Genomic DNA, 25403 nt, shown 5'->3' on the forward strand with positions numbered 1-25403 from the left:
AATTCTAATCTTCAAATGATCTTAGACTAATTAAAAATACAGTTCATTTAGTAAGCTTCTCATCTTTGACTTGTATGACAAAGTAATGGATGTTAACAAAATACGTTTGTAACACAATGAATCATTTAAGCTGTGGTCAATAAAAAGCTTATTCAGTAGACTGTTTTATGAACATGCTCCTAAGAACACAGCACAATCGTTGTACTTTATGATATTCATATTGAATTTATGTACAGGCTCCTAAGAACACAGCCGATCAGAGTATATAGAATTTTCGTTCTATTTTAGTTGAGATTAACTTAAATTGGCTTCATGGAACTCGTTCCTGAGTGTTGTTCATGTAAGAAAAATTGACTTGAAAGTCATGCTGAACAAGTAAGAAATGTTGATACACATGTTTTCCTATTTATCATAATCTTGTCCATGTAACTGTAGTGAACAAAGCATGAAATTGTGTTACTATGTACATGTAATATACTCGATGTGGCCTAAAAGATTATTCCATGTGTTATTATAGAATGACTATTATTCTGTAATGAACTAGCACAATATTTTCCCAATCATTTGAAGAGAAAATAGGATCTGTGTTCAGAAGAATTATGGTAATCCAAAATACTTGTTTACAGATTGAGGTGTCAAAATATCCTTTTTTGATTGAGGTGATATATGGATTGTTCTTGTTTCACCTTACAGAGGGCCAAGCTTGTTTTATGTTTCTTAGTTGTGATGGTGTACATTTTTGTCACAATTACAGATACGCCAAGCTTGTCTTTTGGATTTCTATCGGTTTACGCAACGATATAAATCATTTTCAATAGGCCGTGGATTTTATAGGGTGGATTTTGTGGGCTGTGGGTTTTATGATTGAATTGAAGGTGCAACAGATCAACAAAAATTGAATTTCAAAAAGTCGTCAGAAATTGGGGGGAAGTGGTGCAAAGTTGGACTTTGGAAATGCTCTCGCCATCCTAACTATTTTGGCGAGGTTAGTACTGTTGGCGCAGCATATGAATTCCCTTCTTTGATCCCTGAAGCCTATGTGAAAATCCTTTGTTAGTGTCGAGTAAAATCCTCTGATGATGAATTGCATAATGGAGACAGGAAAGATTGCTGGCAGCAAGAGCAGCAAATTATAGGATTGGAAGTAAGCATTTTTACATCTACTGGAGCTGATAGGCTTTTGCCACATATTATTCACTTTAAGGCCTAAAAAAAATGCAGAGTTACCATTTATTGTTCGAAGTTAAGTATGAAGGATTCGTTCGTGAATGGGGATCAAGGAAGAACCTCAACTTTGATATACATGACATGTTTGGTAGTGATATTTTTCATTTAGAAGAAGAAAGCTCTCCCATTTTTGAATTGGTCAGATCTGAATTTGTGACAGGAGTACATCAATTCATGTTGAGTATACAAATTTTCCTTAGCTTAGAATGATTGTTTGAAGCATCTACACCTACAAAACCTTCTTCCCTTACCACCTATGGACTTTTTTAGTCTAGAAAATTGACAACTCTTGTGTTGCATCTAGTTGTTATAGAGAAGAGAAACATATGCTTTTGGGTCTATTTTCTATTGACATAAACATAGCTAGTCCAACACTGTCATTTGAACATAGTCGATCAAATGGCCTATAAAAGTGAAAACCAACGGATAAATGTATGTTATCATGCTATCGTGCTAAACCAATGACACTACATCCAACGGATAAATGTATGTTATAATGATTGTTTGAAGTATCTACACCTACAAAACCTTCTTCCCTTACCACCTATGGACTTTTTTAGTCTAGAAAATTGACAACTCTTGTGTTGCATCTAGTTGTTATAGAGAAGAGAAACATATGCTTTTGGGTCTATTTTCTATTGACATAAACATAGCTAGTCCAACACTCTGTCATTTGAACATAGTCGATCAAATGGCCTATGAAAGTGAAAACCAACGGATAAATGTATGTTATCATGCTATCGTGCTAAACCAATGACTACATTTGCTAATAAAAGTGAATTGCTAAAATTCATAGGCATGACTAAACCCGCTAAATTATATGGGTTGCAGTGTTACCAAATGAAACAATGCCTCATTTTATTGTAAAGATAAACAGATTCTTTATGATCTGAAGCACTCTTGTAAGTAAACAAAATTACTTGATCAAAAGATCACTATAAATTCTTTCCAAAATTTCCCTTGATCACGAGTTCATTTGCCTCAACCAAATATGATATGTCAAATGTATTCTATTTTGAATCATAACACTAACATGCTTCCTTATATTGTAAAAGGAATTGAAAATTGAACTAGTGTTAAAATGAGTAGCACAAATAACCAGTTGAAGAAACTATACTAGTGTTACATGCCGCAACATTTTCGTTCGAGGTCACATCACTATAAGCATTAGTGAACATTTTTGCACGTGCCACATATATTAGAGATAAATTGGGATTCCAATAGTATAAGAAACCTTCTTATGAATCACAATGTACACTTGAACGAAACAAAAAACAAATCCAAAGAAAGAAAAAAAATTAAATAAATTATAACGATTATAAACGTTGTTGATGAACAAGTATCCGACAGGCCTCTTTTCTTGGCCGTTGTTAAGGCTTGTGCTGCTTCTGGTGATGCCTTGAGAGTCAAAGAAGTTCATGATGATGCAACTCGGTGTGGGGTGTTGTCTGATGTTTTCATTGGTAATGCATTGATTCATGCCTATGGTAATGGTAAATGTAATTGCGTTGAAGGTGCCAGACATGTTTTCATGATTTGGTTGTTAGAGATGTGGTTACTTGGACCTCGTTGTTCTCATGCTATGTCAATTGTGGATTTCCCCAGAAGGGTCTGAATGTGTTGGAACATTAGTGTGATGTTGGAAAATAAATTGGAAGATTAAACACCAAGTAATCATACTTTGATCTAATGTTTTGTGAATTGAAAAAATAGAGTGTGAGGGTCTCGCATAAAATAGAACACACACATTAGTAGTGTTAAATTGCGGTATTTAATTTTAAATACTTAATAATAATAAAAATAATAGTAATTATTATTTTTATTCAAGAATATCACTTCCCATAAATTTAGCTTATGGTGGTTGTGATAAGAATAAGAATTTAATTGAATTTCTTATATTTCCTTCATTCAAATCTAATAGTTTGTTTCCTCCACTTTTGTGGATTTGTTTCTTTTGATCCTATCCACAAGTGTTGTTGAACTGATTAATGGATAAACTTCATTTTAACTTTATCCATTAAGAGTAACTGTTGTCGCAATTTGTGCTAAAACAGTTACAAAATCTCTATATAAATAGAGGACTCCACTCAGTTCAAAAAAACACACCAAATCGCACAGTTGATGCTTCCTGTGCGGTTTCTCTCTTCTCCCTCCGACTTGTGTTAACGAGTTTCTTCTGCTTCTACTCCTTTCTGTCCCTTCGGAATTAAGAGTGTTCTTAAGACCATAGTCCCTTTTCGGTTTAATGTCCCTTCGGAATTAAGAGTGGTCTTAAGTTCATAGTCCCTTCGATAATCTAAGTCCCTTCGGAATAAAGAGTACTATTAAGATCATAGTCCCTTTCGTAATAATAATGTCCCGTCGGAATTATGAATGATCTTAACAGTATATAAATTATTTAAATATTTTTCTATTTGAGGAGAAATGGTGGTATCACCATATTTGAGTGGTCGTAGTACCATATTGAAAGTTTGGAGAACTTAAAGGTTAGAATGGTGGAAACATCATATTTAAGTGGTCTTAACACCATATAGAATGGTAATAATACCATATTAAAGTGGTTTCAGTATTAAAGAGTGGTCTTAGTACCATATTTGAAGGTGTAAATCTCGAACGATTTTCTACAGTGCAGTAGTTAATCGAACAGTTGTAGCTGGGCTTGTTTTATCCTGGAGGCGGCGTGGTTGATAGTCTACCTTGCACAATTTTGGGTAGTGCCACGAAACGTCTTAAAAAGAGCGACCTGGTCGTGACTCAACCTAGTAACAACTTCGGTAGATAATAAAATTTGGAAATTCAAATACAACAGTTTGGAAATCCAAAAACAACAGAATGTTTTCTTTTGAAATAGGGTGGAATAGAGTGAAACTGGATCCTGTGACCGTGTCTAGCATCTTGCCTGCATGACTGGATTTGAAATATTTGAAATATTTACAATTCATGGATTTGCGGTGAGACATGGGATGGTAGAAAATGTTTTTGTTTGCAATGCCCTTGTGAACCGGTATGCAAAATGTTCATGTGTAACAAAAGCTCAAACACTATTCGAATTTCGATTTGATACCTCATCTAGATGTTGTTTCTTGGAACTCCTTGTTCTCGTGCTATGTGAATTGTGGATTTGCTCAGCAAGGTCTTAAGGTTTGTCATGGAATGGGAGAGAATGTGGTGAAACTGAATCTGGTGACTGTGCTTAGTATATTGCCTTTGTGCTCGGATTTGCAAGATTTGAAATCAGGTAAAGAAATTCATGGATTTGCGATGAGACATGGTATGGTAGAAAATTTGCGTGTTTGTAATGCCTTGGTGAACTTGTATGCAAAATGTCTGTGTTAGGGAAGCTCAAGTAGTATTTGATTTGATGCCTCATCGAGATGCTATTTCATTGAATGAAGTTTTAACAACATACTTCACAAACAAAGAATACGAGCAAAGATGGAGTCACAATAGATAAAATTACATGGAATGTTGTTATTGGTGGGTGCGTGGAGAACAGACTAATAGAAGAGGCGATGGAGATGTTTAGGAAGATGCAAACGGGATTTAAACTTGATGAAATAACAATTAGTCGTATCTTATGAGCTTGCTCTCTCCCAGAAAGCTTGAGAACAGGCAAGGAGATACGTTGTTATGTCTTCCGGCATTGGAAAGTTTGGGACTTGACAAACACAAACGCTATAGTAGGCATGTACGCCAAATGCGGTGATTTGAGTCTTTCAAGGAATGTCCTCGATATGATGCCCATAAAAGATGTTTTTTTATGGAACACAACGATCTTTGCAAATGCGATACACATGAATGGAAAATAAGCACTTCTTTTCTTCGAGAAGATGCTATTATCAAGGGTCAAGCCTGATTTTGTTACTTTTACTTGTGTTCTATCTACCTTATTTGATGAAAAATTGAAGAAAGATTTAACACAAAATATGAAATATTTAAGCAGATTAAAAACATTTTTTTTCTATAATTTTATTTATTTTTACAATAAGGGAGCAAAAAATGAAAAATGACAACAAATGGGATGGGGCGAAATTAAAAAATATAATGTTAACAGAGAAAAATATTTAAAATGGAATTTAAAAGGTTCATATTTTTGGTCCATTAAAATGAAGTTAACCAAAAATCTGCATTTAAGTCAAATAAACTTTTAACAACTAAATTGAAAAGTTCTTTATCACTTTTAATACATGTAGACCGGTACTATTCGGTATGCATGCATTATGAAATCAAATCAAAATGCAATACAGTACACCCTGAATGGAGAGACTATAGTATGAAAAGTGTAACCTTTTGTTTGCATATTTAGACTCTTATCTACACCACTAATTTATAGCACTTTACCTCTACTTTGTTGGCCAAAGTTTCCGATGTGAGACTTTAACAACTTGTTTTACAATACAACATTCTAAATTCTGTATTTGGCCTGATCTGAATTTGTGACAGTATATTTTCATGTTGAATTATATTGTATATTGTATATCAATTCATGTTGAATTATCAAGATGCCAATATTCATTCCCTAAAAGTGAATTTTCCATTAGGTGATAATAATAGTTATATAATTGACCCAGGGACTTCTAAGTGCCCAACTGTTTGAACTCTTTTTCTCACACAAATCTAAAGCCATACAAATTTTCCTTATCTGAGAATGATTGTTTAAAGTTTCTACACCTACAAAAAATGTCTTCTAGCACTAAATTTTTTTACAACTCTTGGGACAATTTTGTAATTGTATGAATCTTGTAGATCTTACACTTGAAAACTGTAAATTTGGTAATTAGTTTATTAATGAGAATTCATATGTTTTCTTATTTAGATGACGGTTACCAATCACCACGCCAACTTAATCTTATTTAGATGAGTAAAAAGGTCAAACATGTGTACTAGGGAGTTGCCTGATTGTATTATGTCTTTATATATTTTCAAAGTTAAGTATGAAGGATTCGAGAATGACAATTTGAAGTTTATTGATTCAGAAGAAGAAGAAAGTTTTCCATTCTTTGAAGTTTGTTTTCTAATTGTCACCAACTTCAACTTGAGGAACTAATCTTCTTGGGATACACATTCAAGCTTTCCATGAATATTATCAGTCCAACATTATATACGTAATTGACTTATATTGTTCCTTGGAACTTAGACATTGATGTATTGAACCTCATCCTTTGAATCTATTAAAGCTCTTCAATTATGTCTCATTGCCGTCATTCTTTTTTTAGATTAGAGATTTACATTTGGCCACAGATGAAAAGCATATAAAAGAACTTGAAAGATTTTCTGATAACGAGTTGTAATACGGTTGTGCCAAAAACACGTATCAAAATCTGTTAGCTAGAAATCTTTGGAAAAACATGAGTACTTCGCTTAAGAAAATTGCATTCATTCCTTGTGTTAAGTTCTATATATAGGTGCTGGAATATGGAATATGGGTTTCGATGATGATAATTGTGTTCGAAGAAGAATTAATTTCATGTGAGATGCTTAAAGATGAAGTAGTTCTTCACAATGTATACTTATCATTTTAATATGGGTTTAGACTTCTTAAGTACGCTATTTTGTGCTATTTGAACAAATAAAATACTATTTGGTTGGTATTAGGCTGGAACAGAACTATAAATCTGAAATTTTGTTCAGCTTACTAGCTTAGATGACATAAAATGTTCAGTGTCTGTATCAGGGTCAGTCGATAGTCGTATATATCTTTTTTGGATAGCTCAAATTGTACTGCAGCTAACCATTTGTAGCTCTAATGTCTTCTGCCACTGCTATCATTTTCATCTAACTATAGCATAAATCAGTTACTTTGATTACATGAGTCTTTGATTCTGATTTTGTACAGTATCAATGGGATATGCTTAGAAGCAAGAATCTCGTGACAGGGAAAATTATTTTGGAGAGTCCATTAATTGATGAAGGATTTAAAACAAAATATGAAATATTTAAGGGGACTAATAACATTTTATTTTGATTTTTTTTTTATTTTTACGATAAGGGACCAAAAACTGAAAAATGACAACAAATGGAATAGAGAAAAATTTAAAAAAAAAATGTTAACCAAAGATCTGCATTTAAGTTGAAAAAATTTAACAACTAAATTGAAAAGTTATTTATCACTTTTAATTAGATTCATAATTTCCTCCAATAATGCATTGCATTTTAAGATAAAAAATTAAAATGCACTATATTACTAAAGGAAACTTATAACATCTAATCAAATACGGAACTTTTTATTGCCTTATCATCATGTTCTGCACTACTTATTTATAGCCATTTTGCCTCTTGTCGGTTTATCAAAGTTTCCAATGTGGGACATTAACAACTTGGTTTACAACACAACATTCTAAATTCCTCCCCTTAAAAATAAAAAAAAAATAGAAAATACAACCTTCTAAAAAACCGTGAAATTGATCTGTTACAAACTACAACTCAATTTGAGTTTTACAATGCATTGCTTCGCATCATAATTTGACATCCTCTAAATTAGTAATTTAGTTGATATAATATCTTCACAGCAACCACAGGTTCCATATTTATCTTCATGAACACTATTTCCAAACACATTTGTTGAGCTCTATTGTATGGTTGTCCTACAACACATTCGACATTGAGTTGGCTCAGCACCTTTTGAAAAAATGTCTGTTATGTCATTAAAAAAAGTTACATAATCTGAGGAGTGTCCGTGCTTCAAATAGGCTTTTGCCACATATTCTTCACTTTAAAGCCTAAAAAAAATGCAGAGTTACCATTTATTGTAAATAGTTTAGATATGAGTGTTCTATGTTAGTTTTAACTACTAAATTTTGGTTTCATACCAAATGCAATGTTTTCAGATCATGCTTAGTGTTGCAAAATGCAGTGTGTTTTTAGCATATACAACTGAGTTGCCTGATTGTGTCATGTCATATAATTTCAAAGTTAAGCATGAAGGATTTGGTGAAAACAAGCACATTGTTCAAACGATGGATTCGTGAATGGGGATCAAGGAAGAACCTCAACTTCGTCGAAAGACATGACATGTTTGGTAGTGATATTTTTCATTTAGAAGAAGAAAGCTCTCCCATCTTTGAATTGGTCAGATTGTGACAGGAGTATATCAATTCATGTCGAGTATACAAATATTCCTTATCTGACAATGATTGTTTGAAGCATCTACACCTACACCTACAAAACTTTCTACCCTACCCACTTAATTATGGATTTTTCTAGTCTAAAAAAATTAACAACTCTTGTGTTGCATCTAGTTATTATAGAGAAACATATGCTTTCGGGTCTATTTTGTAGACTAAAAACTTTGAAATTGATTCCGACTTAAACATAGCTTGTCCAGCACTCTGTCAATTGAACATAGTCGATCAGAGACCTGGTACATTTATATCATTCAAATTATCAAATGGCCTATGAAAGTGAAAATCAACGGATAAATGTATGTATGTTGTCATGCTATCATGCTAACATCGAATGGAAAAAGAATTAGAGCTAGCTCAAAGCACTTTTAATATAATAATGTGTACAAAAAAACACTAAAATTATATAATAATAAGCATATATAAAGACATAATAACAAGTTCTTCAGCATTTGAAATTAGAAAAATTAACATTTTGTTAGCAAATGCACATAATTACCTGATGTAGCAAATCAATTACCAGATCATTAAAAATACAAATCACTGTGCCAAAATTTCTAATGGAAAATTTGACGAAAGATCTAAAACAAAATATGAAATATTTAAGGGGACTAAAAACTTTTTTTTTGCAATAATTTTATTTATTTGGGTTTAATATGTGATTCGTCCCTGCAAATAGGGGTCGCTTAAAATTTCGTCCCTCCAATCACTAATCCTTTTTTTTTGCCCCTGCAAAATTTAATCAGTTAAAAATTCGTCCTTTGACCCAATTTAATCACTGCCACGTCAGCAAATGACCAAAAGGGCACGCGAAAGGACGAAAATACCCCTGGTTTATTTTATTTTGTTTTTTCCTTCAAAAAACTTTTTTTTCCAGATTTTTCCCCATTTTTTTTTTACGATTTTTTCTCGGAAAAATTTCAGTTTTTTCAGTTTTAATTTTAAAATTTTTTTCCGAAATTTTTTATGATTTTTTCAGATTTTTTTAAATTTAAAAAAAGAATTTTCAAAATTTTGAAATTTTTTTTAAGGAAAAAAAATAAGCCAGGGGTATTTTCGTCCTTTCGCGTGCCATTTTGGTGATTTGCTGACGTGGCAGTGATTAAACTGGGTCAAAGGACGAATTTTTAACTGATTAAACTTTGCAGGGGCAAAAAAAAAAGGATTAGCGATTGCAAGGACGAAATTTTAAGCGAGCCCTATTTGCAGGGACGAATCACATATTAAACCCTATTTATTTTAACAATAAGGGACCAAAAACTGAAAAATGACCACAAATGGGACCGAGCAAAATTTAAAGAATAAAGTTATAAGGGGTAAAAATCCGTATTTAAAATGGAATTTAAAAGATTCATATTTTTGGTCCTATAAAATAAAGTTAACCAAAATTTCTGCATTTAAGCCAAAAATAAAAATTTAACAACTAAATTGAAAAGTTCTTTATCACACTTGTTTATCACTTGTTACACACCATTCAGTGTAACAATGCATCTTTGCCACTAATTTATAGCCACTTTACCTCTGGTTTGTTGGCCAAAGTTTCCGATGTGGGACTTTAACAACTTGTTTTACAATACAACATTCTAAATTCTGTATTTGGCCTGATCTGAATTTGTGACGGTATATTTTCATGTTGAATTATATTGTATATTGTATATCAATTCATGTTGAATTATCAAGATGCCAATATTCATTCCCTAAAAGTGAATTTTCCATTAGGTGATAATAATAGTTATATAATTGACCCAGGGACTTCTAAGTTCTAAAGGTGCCCAACTGTTTGAACTCTTTTTCTCCCCACGCTAAAGCCATACAAATTTTCCTTATCTGAGAATGATTGTTTAAAGTTTCTACACCTACAAAAAATGTCCTCTAGCACTAATTTTTTTTTACAACTCTTGGGTCTATTTTGTAATTGTATGAATCTTGTAGATCTCGCACTTGAAAACTGTAAATTTGGTAATTAGTTTAGACTAAATTTTGCTGCAATATCCAAGTTTATTGATGAGAATTCATATGTTTTCTTATTTAGATAACGGTTACCAATCATTATGCTAACTTAATCAATTCTTCAAACCTGTGTGTATTGAGAATACTAGGGAGTCGCCTGATTGTATTATATGTCTTTATATATTTTCAAAGTTAACTATGAATGACTCTGAAGTTTATTGATTCAGAAGAAGAAATTTCTCCATTCTTTGAAGTTTAAGGAACTAGAACTCTATCTGTGAGGTTACAAGGTTAAGATGTGATACCTTATTTTCATATAAATGAGATAGGTGATCTAGTTCACTCACCATTGTTTTTAGAAGTAGAGCCTGTTACACTTGATGAAGCACCGAGGGATGAAAAGTGGACAGAAATTGTGAAAGAAGAATTCCAAATACACTAATGTAAATATTATTCTCAGAGCCTCTTTAATTGATTTGAATTAATTTGTAGACTTATTGACCAAGTAATTAGTTTTGTTAATTAAATGCAAAGATTTGTTTCTGTGGATTTGGTTCTTTTTCTTTCAAGAAAAACTGAATGACTGAAGTTATTATTTGATGATATTGATCTGTAACAACAACTCAGTCTGAGATTTATTATGCGTTGCTTCGCATCATAATTTGACTTCCTCTAATTTAGTTGTTATAATATCTTCACAACAACCACATGTTCCATATTTATCTCCATGAACACTCTTTTCAGACGGGACCGAACTACCAAGTGGTTCCTAGTCAAAGCCATAGGAGAGAACCTGCAACATTTTATCGTATTGAGTTCTATTGTATGGCTGTCCTGTCAACACATTTACATTAAGTTGGCTCAGCACCTTGTGAAAAATGTATGTTAGGTCATTTAAAAAATCACTTTTAATCCTTGTGGTGGAATGGCTTATGTAATTTAAAGGTTTAATTGCACTTTTGACCCCTTAACTTTCCAAAACTTGTGATTATGGCCCCCTAACTAATTTAAATACAAAACAGCCCCTTAAGTATTGAATCTTTGGTAGTTTTGGCCCCCTGGTCCATTTTTGACTTGGTCGTTGATGACGTGGCACCCAAACCCCTTAAGTTAGGTGCCACATGGATATTTATTTATTTTTTTATTTTTAATTGTTGCAGCCATTTTTAAATTTGGGGAAATTTAAAAAAAATGGGAAAAATTTAAAAAAAAAAAAAAAGGAAAAAGAAAATAGCAAGGAAAAAGAAAAAAGAAAATAGCAAGCCAAGTAACAAAACACACTCTCAAAAACCTTTAACATTTGATCATAAAAAAACCAAACATCATGTCAAAAACAACCCAATTCTTGAACCTTACCAAACATCATGTCAAAAACAACCCAATTCTTGAACCTTTGCTTCATGTCCTTGATCCAATTTCATTGATCCTTAACCAAAATTCAAATTCAAACCAACCTTGTCCTCTTAGGCTTGCTTCTTTAGAAAAGAGTTTTGTTATGGAGAGAGGAAGGAATTATGATGCGTATGCTCAATTGAGGGAAAAGAGGTTGCAGTTAAGGTGTTTGATGAATGTTCAAGATGAGAGTTTTGAGATTGAAAGTGAAAAACTTGTTGACCCAGAAAGAATTTGGTTGAATCTGATGGTGATTTGGGTTATGGGAGAAATGGGTTGTTGAAAAAAGAAGAATTTTTTGAGATTGAATCAGAGAAAGATTTGGCCCCTTCAAGGAAAAATGGTAACTTTGAAGGTGGATTTGGTTATGAGAGAAAAGGGTTATTGGAGAATGATGAGAGTTTTGAGATTGAATTTCAAAAACTTGTTTCTTGTGGGAGAAATGGGTCTTTGGAAAAAGAAGAATTTTTTGAGATTGAACCACCAAAATTTGCAGCCAGAACAAAGGAAGAGGTTAAGTTTGAAGGTGATTTGGGTTATGGAAGAAAAGGGTCATTGAAAAAAGAAGAAAATTTTGATATGGAACTGCAAAAACTTGTAGCCTCAGCAAAAAAAAAAAGTGAACTGTGGTTTTGCTTATGGGAGAAAAGGGTTGTTGGAACAAGATGAATATTTTCTCTAACTTTCATCTGTAAAGTCACGTGACCTGCCTTGCTATTTTCTTTTTCCTTTTTTTTTAATTTTTTTAATTTTTTTTAAATTTCCCCAAATTTAAAAAATGGCTGCAACAATTAAAAAAATATATATATAATAAATATCTACGTGGCACCTAACTTAAGGGGTTTGGGTGCCACGTCATCAACGACCAAGTCAAAAATGGACCAGGGGTCAAAACTGCCAAAGATTCAATACTTAAGGGGCTGTTTTGTATTTAAATTAGTTAGGGGGCCATAACCGCAAGTTTTGGAAAGTTAGGGGACCAAAAGTGCAATTAAGCCTAATTTAAATGGTTTCAAGGAGGAAGTAATTTCATTTGTTTTTATGGGAATTAGAATTACATTAGTTTGTTTTTGTTTTGGGTGCATGTTGTTTAGTTGACTGAATCTTTGTAGTGTTAAACATGTTTTATTATTAAAATTGGTATAGAAGTAGAAGGGAACATTGTATGCTGGAATCTGTACTACTAAACTAAGCATTGGGAGCAAGTCTAGAGATATAGAGAACATTGTATACAAGTGAATTTTGGATTACAATGAACACACTACATACTAGAGTAGAAGATATATAAAGATGATTATATCATTATATATCTTGAGTCTCTCCTTCCGAAACTGAACTTGCGCTGGACATCCATGATGAGTGCGCAATAATAAACTCTCCTGTAGATCCTCTATAGCAGATGCCGATGCCAATTTTCGTGTCCATCGCATAAACTGTGCAGTCCATGTTAAATTTTTATGTTACCTGGAGCTGGTTTGGTTCAATTAAGAGATTGCTGAACTAATATCAGACATTGTGATTTCTAGCCCATTTAAATTCCGCCAAGGTGTCTTTTGCAACAATGACAACTCGTGAGAGTCATTAACAAACCATCCCAGAGACATTTGTTATGACATTTCCAAAGATTGTAAGGACTACAACATACGTAATTATTCAGTATGAAAGATAATTAAAGTAAACCAAACATAACTTGAAGAAAGAAAAAAAAAACATTTTTGAACATTGTACTCGTAGCTTAAACTAAACAGCAAACATCGAATGGAAAAAGAATTAGAGGTAGCTCAAAGCACTTTTAATATAATAATGTGTACAAAAACCACTAAAATTATATAATAATAAGCACATATAAAGACATAATAACAACTTCTCCAGCATTTTAAATTAGAAAAATTAACATTTTTTTAGCAAATGCACATAATTACCTGATGTAGCAAATCAATTACCATATCATTAAAAGTACACATGTCACTGTGCCAACATTTCTGATGGAAAATTTCAGAGTCCATTAATTGATGAAGGATTTAAAACAAAATATGAAATATTTAAGGGGACTAAAAACATTTTTTTTCAATAATTTTATTTATTTTTACGATAACGGACCAAACATTGAAAAATGACCACAAATGGAATGGGGCAAAATTTTAAAAAAAAATGTTTTAAGGACAAAAATCTTTATTTAAAATGGAATTTAAAAGATTCATATTCTTAGTCCCTTAAAATAAAGTTGACCAAAGATCTAAATTTAAGTTGGATAAAAAAAAAAATTTGAGGAAAAAGTTGGATAAAAATTTAACAACTAAATTGAAAAGTTCTTTTTTTTTTTTTGAAGGAAAATTGAAAAGTTCTTTATCACTTTCAATTTATAGATTCATAATTTCTTCTGATAATACATTGCATTTAAAGATAAAAATTTAAAATGCAATGTATTATTGAAGGAAAAATGTAATCTAATCAAATATGGAACTTTTTATTGCCTTATCATCATGTTCTACACTACTTATTTATAGCCATTTTGCATCTTGTTGGTTTATCAAAGTTTCCGATGTGGGACTTTAACAACTTGTTTTTACAATACAGCATTCTAAATTCTTCCCCTTAAAACCAAAAAAATAGAAAATACAAACTTCTAAAAAACACTATCGAGTAAAACAATCACCAACCATGCAAGGAATAGGAATCTTTCTAAAATAATCACCAATCATGAAATTGATCTGTTACAAACTACAACTCATTTTGAGCTTTATTATGCATTGCTTCGTATCATAATTAGACTTCCTCTAAATTAATAATTTAGTTGATGTAATATCTTCACAACAACCACATGTTCCATATTCATCTCCATGAACACTTTATTTCCCGATGGAACAACTTGGAAATAGCAAAGATATAGCTACAATTTCAAATTTCTTTAAGCAAAATATAAAGTAATAATTTCAGACTTCTAGTCTTTTACCACTGCTCACCATTTCAATCTAGCTATAGCATAGATCATTTACTTCAATTCCATGAGTATTTGAATCTGGTTTTGGAAATCTTCGATGGGATAAGCTTAGAAGCAAGTCTCACGACTGGGAAACATCTTGTTTAGATGCAAGAACTGATTTTTAGATGAACTCAGACTGGTTAAAAATATATTTAGTTCATTTAACAAGCTTAATTATCTATTATTTGTATGACAATTAAAATCCATGTTAACAAAATACTTTTGTACCAAATTGAATTATTTAAGTTGTATTTCGGAAAATTACACATGTCATGCTGGAAGCAAAAATTGTGATCGAACATTTTAGAGAGTCCATTTTTTATTTTATTTTTGACCCTAAGGGACTAAAAACTGAAAAATGAGCACAAATGGGATTGGGAAATAAAAAATAAAAAAATATTTAAGGGACAAAAATCTGGTATTTAAAATGGAATATAAAATATTCATATTTTTTGAAATAAATAAACCAAAAATGTGCATTTAAACCAACTCAACTTTTAACAACTAAATTGAAAAGTTCTTTATCACTTTTAATTAGAAAGACAACCCCATCCAATAAAACATTGTATTTTAAGATGCAATCGATCGTTGAATGGGACTTGTCTTCTACTTAACTGCGGAACCTTTTGTTTATATATCTTCACTCTCATTCTATACCATTTATTTATAGCCACTTTGCCTCTTGTTTGTTTGCCAAAGTTTCAGATGTGGGACTTCAAAAATTTGTTTTACAATACAACATTCTAAAAAATACTATCAAATAAGTAATCATGATAATACACTTTTTTCTTTTGGTACGAGTGATACTACACTTCTTGATATCTATACTACATTTATTTTTATTATTTCACTTATTATTTCTTTGAAAAGTAGAAAACTTATGTCAAAATTAAATTACAATTTTTTAAAAAAGACAAGAGAGTCCAGTTAGAAACCAAAGAAGATATTCAAGTTTTCAAAAAAGAAGACAAAGTCATGTTAAGTATCTCATGTTTTCTTCCCACATATTCAAACTCATAAGGCGTGGTACATTAATATGTGTATGCAAGAGTAGTCTTTTGGGAGCACACCAGATGGTATGTAAAGGTGAACCGACATAATTGAAGCATCTACAATACTACTTCAAGGAGATGAGAGCTGAAGAATATGAACCTGCTTTGAAGAGGTTTAGAGGCACAAAGTAGACATATCTGTCTGGTTTGAGACATAAACACACATTGAATGAGAGGCAGTTCATTAGTTTATTTTTTCTACAATTTTTCTTAAGGGTGAAATTATGGCCAATAGGCTAATTGTTCAAAATTTTTATCTATGCCAATATCTAAAGAAGATAAATCAATTTTGACTTATTTTATCTCCCTTTTTACCCTTTATTTGAGCTTTTTTATTAGGGTTTTAAACTATTTTATTATTTCTTTAATATTATTTAATTTATTAATTAAAAATAATAATTCAATATTATTAAAATATTAACAGCTCCACTACTACATTAACAATATTGAACACTAAAGAAATAGCTATATAAATAAAAGAGACAAAAAAAAACCTATTTAAAACTACCAGAAATGACTAGATAAGGTGAAAACTAAAAAATAATGAATTTAAGAGAATTAAAATCCAGTATTCAAAATATAGAAGACAAAGAATCATATTTTTTTTAATTATAAATAAACCAAAATTGCAAAGCTAAACAAAGGTTTTTTAAAATAAAAAAAAAAAAAAGCAAACAAGGGTCGTGGAGCATTTTAAAGAACAAAAGACCTTAGATGATACTTTATCCGTCTCAAAATAATTGTCTTTTTAACATTTTTTTTTTGTCTCAAAATAACTGACATTTTAAAATATCAATGCATCATTTATTAATTTTTTCACTATTATACTTTTATTTATTGAATTTCATCTAACCTAACTACTCAACTAACTCTTGTCAAAAAAAAAATATTCAACTAACTACAATTAATAAAGGTATTTTAATAATAATACTAATTTACAATTGTTTTGAGACGGAGGAAGTACATTTTTATAAAATTTTATGGAGGAAACGCATTAAAAATTAAAGTACAATTTTTAAACGTAAAAATACTTTAAATGATACATTTTTATAAAATTGTGTACTAAATGTATTAAATATTAAGGCAAAGCTCAACAAAAATCCAATAACTACATTGGAAAGTGTTAATCACGTTTAACCGACATCAAGGGCTTAATAATTCATTTGCACTTTGCAAATGCTCAATTAAACCCTTACATCGCCGGTTTAAAATGCAACACTTTATTAGCATATTCTAAATCTGATTCTACCCTACCTACTTATAGCCACTTTGTCTGTTTTTATTTACCAAAGTTCCCGATGTGGGACTTCAATAACTTGTTAAAAAACCAACACACTCAGAAAAACACTATCATTCAGAAGTCATATTTGGTCCAAAAGATGGATTCATGAATGTCATGTTTGGTAGTCATATTTATCATTCAAAAGAAGAAAACTCTCGTCTTTGACTAATTAAAAATACAGTTCATTTAATAAGCTTCTCATCTTTGAGTTGTATGACAAAGTAATGGATGTTAACAAAATAGTTTTGTAAGACAATGAATCATGTAAGTTGTAGTCAATAAAAAGCTTATTTAGTAGACTGTTTTATGAACATGCTCCTAAGAACACAGCACAATCGTTTGTACTTTATGATATTCATACATATATATATTGAATTTAAATGTGATATAATGTTTTGGACCTTTGGTAGCCGATCAAAGTATATTGAATTTTCGTTCTATTTTAGTCGAGATTAACTTAAATTGGCTTCATGGAACTCTTGAGTGTTATTTCATGAAGAAAAATTGACTTGAAAGTCATGCTGAACATGTAAGAAATGTTGCTACACATGTTTTCCTATTTATCATAATCTTGTCCATGTAACTGTAGTGAACAAAGCATGAGTTTGTGTTACTATGTACATGTAATATACTCAATGTGGCCTAAAAGATTATTCCATGTGTTACAATAGTATGACTATTATTCTGTAATGAACTAGCACAATATTTTCCCAATCATTTGAAGAGAAAATAGGTTCTGTGTTCAGAAGAATTATGTGTAATCCAAAATACTTGTTTGCAGATTGAGGTGTCAAAGTATCCCTTTTTGATGTCTGGGTTTGGGATCTTTCTTGGAGGAGACCCCTCTTCGTCTGGGAATTGGATCTCCTTGCCGATCTCCTTCGGGTTGCGGCTAGGCCAACGAGGGGTGTTAGGGAGGATGGGTGGTCTTGGACTCTCAGTTCCGATGGTAGGTATTCCGTGAAGTCAGCCTATTCTCATCTTCTCCAGGCTTTGCCGGCTGAGGACATGCCCGAGAGGGTCGTCTTGCAGGCGGTCTCTGATGTTTGGAAGTCGTGGGCTCCGTCTAAAGTGATTGTTTTCTCGTGGCAGCTTCTCCTTGATAGGATCTCGTCGCGTAGCAATCTTATTAGGCGCGGGGTGAATCTTCCCTTTGATGGGAGGGGTTGTGTCTTCTGCGATGATCCGTCTGAGTCTTCGGTGCACTTATTCCTTTCTTGTCCATCTTTTTTCCCGGTGTGGTATCAGGTGTCTCGGTGGCTGGGCTGGGAGTTTGTGATGCCCCTGGGGCTAGCCCAGCAGTTTCAGGCCTTTACGGGTTTAGGACGGGGGAGGAGAGTTAGGTTAGGTTTGCTTCTTGTTTGGCATGCTGTTATCTGGACCATCTGGGCGTCCCGGAATGACCTTATCTTTGCTGGTGGTACTCTCCGAGAGGAGCCAGTGGTGGATAGGGTTAAACTCTTAGCTTGGAAGTGGTTCCTGGCTAAGTGCCCTGCTAGTTCCTGTTATCTCTATGAGTGGGAGGCGCAACCCGTCCTGTGTTTGAGTCGGTAGTGTTTTGTGGTGGTAGGTGTTCCTGAGGCTGCTTGTGGGGGTGGGTGGGGTTGTATATCCCCTTCCTTCCCGGTGTGGCTTTCGGGGTTTTTCTTGTGTTCTCTTTTCTTGCAGGTGTTGATGGCCTTCCTATTCTGATTGGCTCTCCGCTTCTTGGTGCTCCTTTTTGTGGCTTTTATCTTGGTGTTTGGCTCCTTTTTGGGGGATTTGGGTGTGCCTCTAGCTCCGTCTGTGGGGTCGGAGGTGTCCCGTGGGGTGGTGTTTTGTGGGGTCCCGTTTTGGTGTCTCCCCTTTGTATTGTAAACTCTTTTTTATCTTTCTATTATATATATATTTTGCCATTCAAAAAAAAAAGTATCCCTTTTTGATTGAGGTGATATATAGATTGTTCTTATTTCACCTTACAGAAGGCCAACTTGTTTTATGTTACTTCGTTGTGATGGTGTACATTTGTATCACAATTACAGATACGCCAAACTTGTAACGCCCTAATTCTATTAAAGCAATAAAACATGTGAATATAGCAAATATTCAAGAATTAGACGCTACGTCTTCACATCATCCAAAATCTCGACATGCTTATATATAAATCTCAACAGTCACATGTTCAAATATGACACGACTCATCAACTAATCAAATGCATGCAATGTTCTAGACTCTTCTAGATGCATGTGGTACCAAACTCCTCCAAGGTCGTCACCTTATGATGCAACAAAAACATCATTATCAACGGCTATAATCAACGGCAATATGGATATAACATCTGACACGACATATGATGCATGAACATATGACTCAATCCACAATGCATATGTTCACAACAATTCAACGGCTATAATCAACGCTGGAGCTGAAGTCAACCTCTTCTTCAACTCTTGGAAACTCTTCTCACACTTAGCATCCCAAACGTAAGCTTGTCCTTTCCGAGTCAACTGCGTCAATGGCAACGCCAGCTTAGAGAATCCCTCAATGAACCTTCGATAATAACCTGCTAAACCAAGGAAGCTTCTAACTTCATGCATCATATGTCTAAAACTACCTATAGGTGGTAGGGGCCGAGTTATTGATGTGAGATGGATCCAAAAAAAAAGCAGGTTCTAGCTATAATCCAGAAACGATTCATATATATATTTCACAGAAACGTGAAATTAAAGTAGGTGATAAAGTGGCCGGGAGACATGGAAATAAAGGTATCGTTTCAAAGATTTTGTCTAGACAGGATATGCCTTATTTGCAAGATGGAAGACCCGTTGATATGGTCTTCAACCCATTAGGGGTACCCTCACGAATGAATGTAGGACAGATATTGGAATGTTCACTCGGATTAGCTGGGAGTATTCTAAATAGACATTATCGAATAGCACCTTTTGATGAGAGATATGAACAGGAGGCTTCTAGAAAACTTGTGTTTTCTGAATTATATGAAGCCAGTAAACAAACATCGAATCCATGGATATTTGAACCCGAGTATCCGGGAAAGAGCGAAATATTTGATGGAAGAACAGGGAATCCTTTTGAACAGCTTGTTATAATAGGAAAACCTTATATCTTGAAATTAATTCATCAAGTTAATGATAAAATACATGGACGTTCCAGTGGACATTATGCACTTGTTACACAACAACCCCTTAAAGGAAGGGCGAAACAAGGAGGACAACGGGTAGGCGAAATGGAGGTTTGGGCGCTCGAGGGGTTCGGTGTTGCTCATATTTTACACGAGATGTTGACTTATAAATCTGATCATATTAAAGCTCGTCAAGAAGTACTCGGAACTACGATTATTGGAGGAACAATACCTAAACCTGTGGATGCTCCAGAATCTTTTCGATTGCTCGTTCGAGAACTACGATCTTTGGCTCTGGAACTTAATCATTTCCTTGTATCTGAGAAAGACTTCCAGATTCAAAGGAAGGAAGTTTAATTGGACTGAATCAGAAATTTTATTCTATGATTGATCAGTATAAACATCAACACCTTCGAATTGGATCAGTTTCTCCTGAACAAATAAGTGCTTGGTGTTATACCCTAATTTTGGACCTAAAAATACTAGCTACATTCCTCTTTTCTTGCATTTCAAGTCATTTGAATTGTCTCTGATCAATTACATCTTTCTCTGCATTTTATTTCAATATTACTTGCAAAATTCACACAAAAGGGCATTTTAGTCATTTCCTATGTTAGAATTTCTTTCAATCTTTGAAAAATTGTTTGAGTCTTTTCAACTGGTTTGAATAAGTCCTTATTTCAATTCTATCTCAAAGTCCATTTTAAAATTGCATTTGAAGTCATTTTGAGTCAGTTTAGCCCCTAGGGGCATTTTAGTCTTTTCATGTGTTAAAATTCTGTTCTAACTCTAAAAAATTGTCTCTGAGTCTTCTCATTTGGTTTAAATAAACTCTTGCTTCAATTCCATGTCAAAATCCATTTTAAAATTGCGTCTGAGTCATTTTTAGTCGTTTTAGTCCCCAGGGGCATTTTGGGCATTTCACACAAAATTTCGGCAGAGAGAGGTTACTTTAAAGTACCTCATTTATGTAATTGGTTCATTTTAGTCCGTTTTGTCAATTTTAATCGTTTCACTTTACGTTATTTTCCATTTACCAATTTTAATTCATTTTAATTTTCATTTTTAAGTCCTAAAAACTTCTAAAAAATTGCCCTTTAGTCCTTTTATTGCATTTTATTCCTTTTAGGGTTTTTATTATTTTAATTGTTAGTCCTTTAAGTCAAATTTTTAGCTTTAGTTTTTTTTAGGTCAGATACAGAAAAGTCCTTTTAATTTCGTATTTTTGCATAATGGTCCTTTTAGTTTTAGAAATTGCAGGTTGGTCCCTGAGTCCAGAAATCAGTCCAAAGAAGAGTCTAGATACGTGGCAGGTCCTAAGTGGCTCAGAGGCCACATGGCAGCCTATATAAGGGGCCAAGTCACCAATTACAGAGGGGGTACCATTCATCCATTGACACATCACCAAAAACACCATTCACAATTCTCTCTCTTCTCCTCCAAGATCAAAACTGTAACCGTTTTTCCCAATTCTCCAGAAAAACTCAAGAACACAAACCCTAACCGCATCAAATTCATCACAAATCCACAAATTCATCACTGATTCTTACTAGATTCATCAGCAATTACACAAATTCAGCACGAATATCACAAAAGCATAAATCAAAACCGTTCAATTCGACAAGTTTCTTTTGGAAATTTTTGCATCAGTTCTCAGTGATTTTTCTGCGAAAAACCTCATCATCGAACGGTTTTTTTCTTCCTCTTGCAATTCAAGCCCTTAGGCGATCACAAGACGAAGGTTTGAGAAGAAAAGAAGAGGAATCAAAGTCAGTTTCGAACCAGTGAAGAAGGAGAAGAGAGAACACCGATTTATTTTCGGTCCAAACTCACCAGAAGCTTGCAAGGATCTCGTTGTTCGATATCTCCGATTAAAACCAGGTATTCATCAAAAAACTCCTTCGTTTTTCATCGCAAAAAGCTCAACGAAGGTCTGTTAACACAAATAAACGGTGAATCAGAATAGATCGGTGACATAGAAGCAGTTTCCTGCGAAAAAAACTTTGAAAAGATCCAAAAGAGTTTTAAACCGAACCCTAAAACATAGATCTACGAAGATTCACCGTTTATTTTTAAGAATTGAGTTCATATTCGTAATCTGTGGGAAAAAACAAGTAGATTAGGGTTTAGATCCATACAAACCGTTTTGTTTGAGGCGTTGCCGGAATCTGGAATTCACGGCGGTGGTGATGAAGATTCCGATGAATCTTCATCTTCCTCAGCCGTTGTTTTCCAGAAAACGGCGCAGGGAAGAACGCCGGTGAAGGAGAGAAGTGAGAGCTTCTCTCACTAGAAGAAGGGAAGAGAGAGAAGTGAATGGGAGAAGTGAGGTGAACCGGCCTCCCTTTGCTTAAATAGGGGAGTGAACCAGACCGGTTCAGTTGAGCCAGTCTGGTTCGTCCTTGAACCATAGGCCATCACCGTCTGATCTAGGGTTCAAGATCCTGGATCAATCCAACGTCCCTGACGTGTTTGGATGATCCAGGATCCATATAGGTTTGGGTTTGGGCCTCATCTTGCAGCCTTCTTTCATTTTGATTCCCATTTTTGCTATTTTCACACTATTAATTGTTAGTTACACCCATGTAAGCTTCTTTTTGCTTTATAAAAATCCTAAAAAATTTTCTATAATTCTTGATCATTTTTTTTTGCATTTTTGTGATAATGTTGTGTGATTGGATCTTGAAAAAATATATGTGGTTCTTTTAATTGCTTATTATTTATTTTTGGTAAAAAAAAATTGTGAAGTTTCATATGTTCTTGGGTAAAAAAATCTAAAAAATTCCATATATGTTTTTGATTAGTTTTGTGATGTCTTGTGTTGATCTTTGCATATTAAAATTGATAAAAGGATAATGTGATCATTTTCTTGTTATTTTGTGATAGTTTGTATTAAATTTCTTGTGAAAATTGCTTGATTTTAGTTCCATCTCTTGAAAAGTGTTTGTGATCTATTACCATATGATTTTGAGAAGTTTTAGCTACTGTTTGTATGTGCCCTTGCTGCATGTGTGTGGATTTTGTTTAATTGCTTGGGTTGCAAGTTATGTTTGTGAATAAAATGTCAAATATGCATAAAATGCATCATGATTCTTGACTTGAATATGTTCTTGTTCTTCTCATATCATTGAATGTGATAAAACCTTTAGCAAATTGGCATGATATGAGGATTATAGGTCATATACTTGGCTTGATATCATGGTGAATTTTAGGTGAATCTTGCTACTTCTAGGTTAAAATTTCATTGACTTTTGCCTAGCCTTTTTAGTGTTTCTTTGGCTTATAATTTTTAATTCCCATTATTCCTTATGCCACTAACCATTTCATTTCATGTTTCATTCATTCATAAGCATTCCATACTTCATCTCCTCCTTCACCTTATTTCTTGTACATTTAAATTTTTACCAAAGCTTAGAATGTAACATTTAGGAATTTTTGTACTTTACTTTCATGCAATTTAAATTTCTTGCAAGACCATAGAATGTATCTAGGCCAATGATGTAATAAGGACAACGGACTCTAATGATGTACACCGACACAAGCACCGACACATGCACACACATCACTTTAGGTATATGGCTAGAATATGCATGTTTAGATGTATGTTTAGGATTGAATGTTTAGATGAATGCCTAGGATTCACACTTAGAAAAATCAACTTTCCAAAAAACTTGAATAACATCACTCAAATAATTTTCCAAAGAAACCTTGGGATCAAAATCCCATTGGATTTTCCCTTTATTTCCTTAAATAAAAAACCTTAATGAATTTTAACCATACTTTGACCTTTTTTGCAAAATAACTAATTCAACCCCACTTTTTTCACAATCTCATGCCCTCGAGGCCTCTCTCTCATTCTTCAAAATTCCAATTTCCAAACTTAAAATCAACCAACAAAAACAAAAACTTTTTTGGAAGAGAACTACGGTGGATTTGATCCCTTAAACGGGTACGTAGGCAAGGAATCAAAATTCCTTCAATTCAAATAAAATAAAAATTCAAACACATTCTTCTCCCTCCAATTCTCGACTTAGTAAACCCTTAGGTGTAAATATCACTTTCAAATAGCATTTAAAAATAAAGCGCGCGCGTAGAAAATAAAGACGGTTCCTATAGGATACTATAGTCGTTATGGGTGTCTAACACCTTCCCGTAGCGAAAACAACTCCCGAACCTCGATTCTCAAGGGTTTTGCTTACTTTTTCCCTTACCAAGAAAAAATGAGATATCACCGGTTAAAAGGTTCAAACGTAATCAATGTTTGACACCCGAAAACCAAGATAAAACACTTGGGCAAAAAAAATCCTACCTAATGGAGAAATTGTTGGAGAGGTAACAAAACCCTATACTCTTCATTACAAAACCAATAAGCCTGAAAAAGATGGATTATTTTGTGAACGAATTTTTGGGCCTATAAAAAGTGGGATTTGTGCTTGTGGAAATTATCGAGTAATCGGAGATAAAAAAGACCAACCCAAATTTTGTGAACAATGCGGAGTAGAATTTGTTGATTCTCGGGTACGTAGATATCAAATGGGGTATATAAAACTAGCATGTCCAGTAACCCATGTGTGGTATTTGAAACGTCTTCCTAGTTATATTGCGAGTCTTTTAGATAAACCTCTTAAAGAATTAGAAGGTCTAGTATACTGCGATGTGTGATTTGATAAAAATTCTTATTGTACATATTTCAAATGATAAACTGTCATTCCATTCAATTAAATTGGAATGTCCTCTATCTGACATGTCTCTTGGGATGAGTAACATGAAGCTCAGAATTCATGGGTGTATTGAATACTCCCAAATCAATAAGGGAATTGGTCTATGGTTAATTTAGTAACAAATAAATATTTATTTATAACTGTACGTACCTTGTGAAAAAAAAAATTATTTCTTTGTGGAATTAATTATTTCATCTCTTTTTTTTAAGAACTTAAATTAAGTTCAAAGAATAAAATATAATATATCATGATTGCCGAAGTCTATCTATCGCATATAGGCTTAAAGACATCGTGGCATAACCGTCGAGGTGATGTCTTGACCTAAAAGATCAAATGGTATGATACATAGACAAAGAAATCTCTTATGAATTCGAGGATATTCCTTTTTTATTAAAAATTTTATTTTAGAGGATTCTTCGTTCGAAGGGAGGTAGACTACTCAAGAATTTTACATTTTATTTCTGTCGTAATTTCGAATTGCATAAAGAATTCAGAAACAAAGAATAATGTATCAATGAAATGTTGCTTCGTCTGTATTGATAACTTGAGTAAAGAG

At 33.1% G+C, this 25403-nt stretch overlaps 2 pseudogenes; both read left to right on the forward strand.

Moving 5' to 3' along the window:
- The first annotated feature begins 1688 nt into the window (after window positions 1-1688).
- LOC146949140 (putative pentatricopeptide repeat-containing protein At3g25060, mitochondrial) lies at window positions 1689-7083 on the forward strand (annotated as a pseudogene).
- Window positions 7084-11622: 4539 nt separating this feature from the next.
- LOC146949141 (uncharacterized) lies at window positions 11623-12372 on the forward strand (annotated as a pseudogene).
- Window positions 12373-25403: the final 13031 nt, after the last annotated feature.

This window comes from Medicago sativa, chromosome 2 (assembly GCF_051527215.1).
Source record: "Medicago sativa cultivar Bolivia chromosome 2, Bolivia_mono, whole genome shotgun sequence".
Lineage (NCBI taxonomy): Eukaryota > Viridiplantae > Streptophyta > Magnoliopsida > Fabales > Fabaceae > Medicago > Medicago sativa.